Raw genomic sequence first — 7,895 nt, 5'->3', positions numbered from 1 at the left:
GTGGTGGCCAGCGAATTACAACAAATGAAAATAATAGATCCTAGATCCTGTTTATATTTGCGTATTGTCCTCTAGCTGCATCATGAATTGTGGCAACTCTATCTTTAGTGGCAATCAGCGTCTCACTACAATTACATGACTTCATTAAAAAAAAAAAAAACTGTCTGATGGTAAAGAAGCGATGTCTTTATTATTAGGATCACGCAAGTGGGACTTACACACACAATTTTGTATTGTTAGTACGTCCGTCCGTCCGTTACTTCTCACGGTAGCACTTCAACGGAAGCGAATTTTTAGTTCTTTTGTTGGCAGTAGATAGCTAGAACAAATGTCTCGGCCAAGTTCATTACAAGAGTAAATTCGTTAACATCTTAACGGGTGATGGTTACTTACGTTTGTCCGTTAGTGCACACAATAACTCTTGAACGAAAGCGAATTGTTCAATTCTGTTTCTTTTTTCAATAGATAGAACAATTATGTTAGTCGAGTTCGTTAACGGAGTCAATCTGCTAACATCTTAATGAGTAACAGTGACTTACGTCTGTCCGTTACTACGCACGATAACTCTTGAACGAAAATAAATTGTTTGAATGTTGTTTTCCGCAAGAGATAGGCTAGAGCGATTGTTTCGGCCCAGTTTGTTCATACAGTCAGCCCGTTAAGGTCTTAACGGGTAATGTGTGTGATGTGATTTCATTTTAGCGTCCTTTTCAGCAGCGTGGCTATATGAGACATGGACCTACAGCTTAATGTGGAATCTGAACCACATGAGTTCCCGCTGGAATCGAACCCGGGTTTCTCACGCAAAAGGCGCGTATGGTAATCGCTTAGCCACAACAGAGCTCACATCCCAACGGATAGCGGCGACTTACGTCTTTTCGTTTCTTCACACGATATCTCTTGAACGAAAGCGAATTCTTGCATTCTGCCTTTTTGCAAAAGAAGTAGAAGTTACACATAAAAATCGTATTATGTATGTGTTTTACAATATGAGACTGACTACACCTCTTTCCCTCCTTTATTCTTGACGAGTATCAAATCCCAAGCAGTAGTTAATTTCCTAAGGTTGGAGGAAAAGAAATGCCACGTATTATTAAAATCGGATAAATTTTACATTACTTATCGTGAGACAGACACGTAAATGGCGATTGAGTCGAATGTAGAAATTTGTTTACGCCCGCTTCAGCTATTTCTCTAGCAGTAATATTATATAATCGAAATTTGTTCTGGTCAAAAAAAATTTTTTTTTCGCTTCTGTTGATGGTTTTGTACGATGGTAATAAATACATTTTAGACTGTTACAATGTAGGTTTTTTCAACAAGTTTTGCGAGTTTAGCCAGGTTTATTACACGCCGATTCAATCTACTAGTTAAGAACTACCCATTTCACAATGAAAAGTATACATCCGAAGCTCAGAGGACGCCAATTATGTGCATTACAATATTCTTAGATGTAAGTTCTTTGTACCAGATTCAGTTTTAAAATATAGAGCCCACTCAAAGGAGGAACGAAAGTCCATTCTTTTCTTCTTTGTACAACCTTCTCTTGCAACATCAAAAACATACACGCGAAACTGACCTGTAACCTACCGGGGGAAATCCATGCCATATTTACGAATGTGGTTACCCACAATGATTTATCTTCTACCACTCTTCAAACCACGAAACCTCTAATAAAGTGTGATGTTTTTTGTATTAAACTTCTCTATACAAGACAAACAACAACTAACAAGCATGAAGAAAAAAGCAAGACAATTCTGCACTTATCATAAGAAAGCAGAGTTTAGGATTTCAATCCAATTAGTTCCAGCAAGAAAACGAGTATGTTTGAAGTTGCTTCCTGAAACCGTGGCTGAAAACACACAATTATTTCCTTTCTTTCTTTTTCTTTTCCTCTTGCACTGGGCAATGTAAGGAAAGTGCAGTTTGTTTACATAACTTCCGACACTGTTTCTACTACCCTTCACTAGGTATTCCTCTATCCTATTATTTTCTTTCTCCTCTTCAGCTGTTCGAATTACTTAGTTGAATTATACTGCAAAACCAAACAATTCAAAGTACTAGGTAGGGAGATAGACAATACGTGTTGTTAAAAAAAATCGAATAGTTCATTATTTGAAAATTCGAACACTGGATTCTTCAAATATCGGTACAATATTTGTTATCCGAATATTTATTTAAATAACGAATAATTATTTAAACAGTCCTTCGACGAAGCGAATGTTCCGAACAGCAGAAAAAATATTCGAACTAGAGATACTATCACCACTGTACCGTAGAGATGTCCACCCTGCCATTGGGGCTCGCTCGGGTCCACGCTCCTTATCCTCAATGGGGCTCGCACTCATTCATATTAATCAGATCCACGCTATCTCAGACTTACGAATTGACAATTATCAGGAGGTTCGCTCCAACTCCCTCTAACCTCACTGGGCTCGCGTTCACTAAGGCTTCCGGCTATTTTCAATGGGGCTCGCATTCCCTCAAATTCAGGCTCTGGCTGTAATTCACACTAGTTCGGGCTCTAAGTTTCGACATCTCTTTTCCACAGCTAGTTTAAATATGTAATATATGGTCATCAACTACAAAAACTGATTGTGTCTTCCAAATGTCCTCTATCAGAGATAAATTTTTCAGTAAATAAATAACTAAATAAAAATTAGTTAACTAGGTGTGAAAAAATACCAAAGATGAAAAACCAGGGAAAAGTCGAAAATGTGCTATCTGATGTTAACGAAATCATTAGAAATAAGCTAATTTATTCATTCTACGGCCTATGGAACCCGAAGGTTCAATGCCGCGTTCACAAAGCTCTCCATTGACTTCTATCCTTAGTCAAATGGATCCATTTCTACTTTGAATTCCTACTTCTGGGAAATCCATCTTAATATTGTCCTCCCATCTGCGCATAGGTCTCTCTAATGGTCATTTTCCGATTGAACTTCCAGTTAAAACTTTGAAAGCGTTCCTACCTTTTTCCATTCTGGCTACATGATCTTGCCACCTGAGGCTTCTAGACTTGATGATCCTAACAATATTTGGTAGACGGTATAAATTATATAGTTCCTCGTTATGAAATTTTGGCCATTACCCATTCCCGTTCCTCTTGGGTCCAAATATTCGTTTCAGGATATTGTTCTCAAACACTTTCAGTCTACGATTTTCCCTCAAAGTAAGGGACCATGTTTCGCAACCATACAGAAAAAAAAAAAAAAAAAAAAGCCACTAAGCACTTCCTTCAAATCGCTTAGTTTCAGAGTCTCATATGAACATCAACCATCACCTTACCCTTTTAACAGCCTTCGCCTCTTATTAGGACAATAGTGCCAGATAGTATAACTTATCAACTATTGACATATTTGCTTTTAAAAAATTCTTCCGATTACTTATTTGATATTGCTCAGTTCAACGAAGTAAGCTGTCCACAATCGAAGGTTTGAACGTATAATAAATAAGCCTCGTAAACTACAATGCTATTCCCTTTTGGCTAAAGAAGAGAATGATAAACGATAAACTAAATAATTATGATGAATCGGTAAACTAAGAATGTGGGAGAAAACGAAAGAATCCCACGAAAATTAAAGAATTCGGTGCTGTTCACCACAAACCCCTACCACAATTGAGAGCTCTAAAAGAGTTACCGTTTCCCCCGTACACTTTTAGGAAAATGTGTACAAGATAAAAAATTTTTAAAAAATTAAAAAGTCCAAATTGGCATGCTTCACTGTACAAGAACACGGCTACCTAATGTACTGCTCTGTGACAACTTATTGCTTACATAAATTACTGATCTTTCTTGTCAATTAATTTACTTTTGATTTGTATAATACAGTGCAGTTTCAAACAACAAACTAAACGAAATTTTATGTATATTTAATTTGAATTCTTAATAGGGCCTATCATCTGAAAAGAAAATGCTACTTTTATTAACTCTGCAATTATTTTCGCCAAATCTTTCCGGTATTCTGTAACCTATGAACTCTCACGAGAATTAAATTGTTTCTTATTACCAAGGTAAAAACCTTACTCTACAATATAAATGCCACTCGTTTAAAACAAACGGTCATAATATTCAGTATACTGCAATTTTCTCCTTCGGTTGTCATGACCTACAATCATCAGCTTGTTACTCTGTTCCAGTGCATAGATTTAAAATACCTAAATATCTAGTTCTAGCAAAGGCATTGATGCACTAAAATGATTTCGTAATCACAAAGAAAACATCACAGAAATACGAGAGCGACATGAATTATGTAAATGAAGCTGGATTTTTATCTCCCTGCATTGCTTAATATCCATAAAGACTTTCCTACAGAACTCAAGTTGAAATGCATTAACTGTAAGCAGTTTAGTAATGAATTAATTAATGATGTTATCTGCGCATTGAAACAAAATATTTTTCCTTAGTTTAAGTGGCAATGTAGCATTAATTTGACCACGTTTTGTAATTTTCCCAACTGTAATCACTCCCAACAATCTCTGCGTGAAGCAGAGAACTTCTTGGTCACTTAAGAAAGCCAATAATTTTATTTCGAAGCGTATGAAAAGTAATAAAATAAAAATTCATAATTGACAAATATTGCACGAGCTCGACGGACTAATGCGTATAAGGTTGCTTCATCTTAAGGAAACTAAATCTACGCTGCTCTTCGATTTCGTTCAACACAGAAACTCTTTCGACTTATCAGTTATTTTAATAATTTTAAGATTATTATGTCTTTTCTGGCAATGTAAATACCCTCCAGATCTCCCACAGATAAAGCAACTCAATAAATGGAAAATATAACTTCGTATTACCTTGCGAAACTCTATATTGTTTAGTAACATAAAATCAGCTAATGAACTTCATCAGTCGTATTTCTCTAAACTACTTTTCCTATTTCATGTTTTCTTGTCAATGTAATCATACTTTGGGCTTCATAATTTTCTACGAGGGGGAGTCAAATGAAAACCATAATTATTTTTTTTAAATATTATTTATTGGTCACACAGGGTAAAGAAGTAAATCACTTTTCAACATAGTCCCCTCCTCGTTCAATGCAAGTCCGCCAGCGCTTCGGAAGAGCCTGAATACCTGCAGAAAAAAGTCTTTTGGGCGACGGCGCAACCACTCGTGCACCGCGTTGCGTACCTCTTCATCCGAGTGGAACTTCCAGCCGCCCATTGCTTCTTTGAGCGGACCAAACAGCGGACCACTCCTTGCTCGCTCGCTTTGTTTCAGGCTGATGGTAATGCACCCATGTTTCGTCACCAGTGACGATTCGTGACAGGAAGGCATTACCGTCACGTTCAGCACGCCACAAAAGGTCTTCGCACGCATCAACACGTCGCTGTTTCAGTTCAGGCGTCAGTTGTCGGGGCACCCATCTTGCAGACACCTTATGAAACTGGAGAACATTATTCACAATATGATGTGCCGATCCATGACTCATGTGTACACATGCTGCAATTTCGTCTATTGTCACAAGGCGGTTTTCCAAAACGATGGCTTCAACGGCTGCAATGGTCTCTGGAGTCACTACGCGCCGAGTCTGGCCGGGGCGTGGAGCATCGGCCACAGACGTAACACCATTTGCAAATTTCCGGCACCATTCATAGAGTTGTCGCTGTGACAAACACGCATCCCCATACTGAACCTTCATTCGCCTAAAAATGTCAATCGGTTTCACACCTTCACTTCGCAAAAACCGAATCACAGAACGCTGCTCCTCGCTGGTGCATGTGGCTAGTGGGGCTGCCATTTTGGAACTGTTGTTGCGCCGGTGTTTGTGCATCTGCCGGCTGCTGCCACCTAGGAGACATCCGGCACACTATCGTAAACAGGCATGCCAACTTACAGCTCACTGGCGCCATATGCGGATTTTTATTTCTACTTTTATGGTTTTCAGTTGACTTACCCTCGTACATCGTCTACCGGTGTCCAGTTAAAGATGCTGATGTATTGTTACAAGGGATTATCTTTCAATGATGCACTGAAAGAAAGAAAGGGATCATCTTAATGCATGGCTCCATCTGATTTGTCTGGTGCCTTCCTATTAGGATTATAATGTACTTACAATCGAATTACAATATAATGCTTGTGTTTTAATCTTTGAACACTGAAATTAAATTCAGTATTACAGTTTATTTTCATTATCCAATTCCTACATATACGAGTAAGTTTCTGATGAAAAATTTGATACTTATTAGAACAGGGCTTCTCAACCTTTTACTCCTTCATACCACCAAAGCATTACCGCCATAAGTTGGACGTATCACCCACAGCGGCTCCATAGGTTGAGAAACTCTGTACTAGAAGGTGGAAGGCTATAATGACATTTTTTTTTAACTGGTATGAGTCGCGAGTTTATGGTTAATAAATATTCTACCAAAGTTGTATCATGCAACGATAAACGTAACTACCCAATCAAAAAAACAAGAAAAATATGCATATCATTACCAATTCGTAATCGACTTAATACATGCACTGACAAGATACTGAACGAAGTACTCTCTCTTTTCTTTGTTTTCTTCACAGTACTAAGAATAGAATGGAACGCACCACGAGCAGAAACGTAGTAGCAAGTGTATTTTTAAAAAATCATGCACCAACTTCTCGAGCATTTTTAACCAACGGTTTAAAATAAATATGTAACGATATTATTTTCCTTTTCAGAGTGAAATTTCTATAATTGTAAAGCACTGTTCGTGTTTTATGTATGAAAAGGCTTCATATACAAAATTTCATTCCTGCACATATAGCAGTTTGATTTAAAAAAAAAAAACGGCTATTATAAAACATTATTCATATCTCCTAAGTGTGGCTTTAACTAAGAACTAACTTTCTTTCCTTATGACGTCACATTCTGCAAATAAATTTCTAAGCAATAGCTTATAGCTCAAAACTTTTTTTTTTTTAGTCAGACATTTTGTAAAAACAACAAAGTCTGAACAAGAAAGTCTGAACTTGAAACAGAAAGAATGAAAATTACAAGTGATAGTGAAATAATTTTGAATTCATTGTAAGAAGCAATCAATTGTATTATTTTGAAGATAATGTAGTTCAAATAATGTCCTCCTTATTTCGGTGGGTGGAATGGATTCTGAAGGTCCAATTTTGCACCATTTTTACACAAGTACACATACTCAGTAAATTCACAATGAAGCGTTCAATCTTTCCGTTCACAAACTGTTCGTGGTTTATGCTCACAGATCTAAAACTTCACATAATCGTATAGAAAATAATCCAAAGAGAAAAGATAACACTGTCCATGAGCCCAGTTGTCATTTTCCGACAGAATGCGTCCGGGATTTTTTTTTTTTTTTTGTATAATGTCCGGACTAATCCATTCCACCCACCGAAACAGAGGAGGGCATTTAAACGACGTTATCCTTAAAAGATAATGCCATTGATTGTTTTTCACAATAACGAAAAATGTATTTCATTGTCACTCGCAGTTTCCTATCTTGTTTTTAAAGTTCAGATGTTCTTATTTGTAAACTGTCTGAAAAAAACTTATTACACAAAAATTGCGTTTTTGTTTTGTTGTTTTTCTTTTGTTGTCTTGAAATATATTAAACAAGTGCAAGTAATAATGTCTCCTCATAAGCAGATGAAACTTTTTTTTTTCAGGTTCTCTCCTTCCCTTTCTGTTACATAACCAAATGTCACATAAGAATCCCACATGGAACTGTAAAAATGAGATATAAAAAAAATCGAAAGATGACTAAATAACAGAGAGAAAGTCTTGTCAATTTTCTTTGCTCTAGTTTGGTACAATCGCTTCCTTCAATTGGTTTACAAACAAATCACTTTGCACAACGAGCTCATGCTGAACACCTCAAAATTGCACTCTAATATCTAATTTCTCCGTGAAAGTTGGAACACCACAACAATGTTACTGATAGAGCTATCA

General features: G+C 36.9%; 2 protein-coding genes across 2 annotated transcripts in view; one reads left to right on the top strand and one right to left on the bottom strand.

The window, feature by feature from the left end:
• The window catches only part of qin (tudor domain-containing protein qin), a 613,696-nt gene that overhangs the window by 511,228 nt on the left and 94,573 nt on the right, over window positions 1-7,895 (bottom strand). The gene's annotated exons all lie outside the window — the stretch shown is intronic.
• LOC145662936 (uncharacterized) overlaps window positions 1-7,895 on the top strand; it is a 113,950-nt gene that overhangs the window by 38,516 nt on the left and 67,539 nt on the right. The window lies entirely within an intron of this gene.

Source organism: Thermobia domestica, chromosome 10 (genome assembly GCF_964235325.1).
Source record: "Thermobia domestica chromosome 10, izTheDome1.hap1.1, whole genome shotgun sequence".
NCBI classification, from domain to species: domain Eukaryota; kingdom Metazoa; phylum Arthropoda; class Insecta; order Zygentoma; family Lepismatidae; genus Thermobia; species Thermobia domestica.
This window is presented reverse-complemented; position numbering and strand designations above follow the sequence as displayed.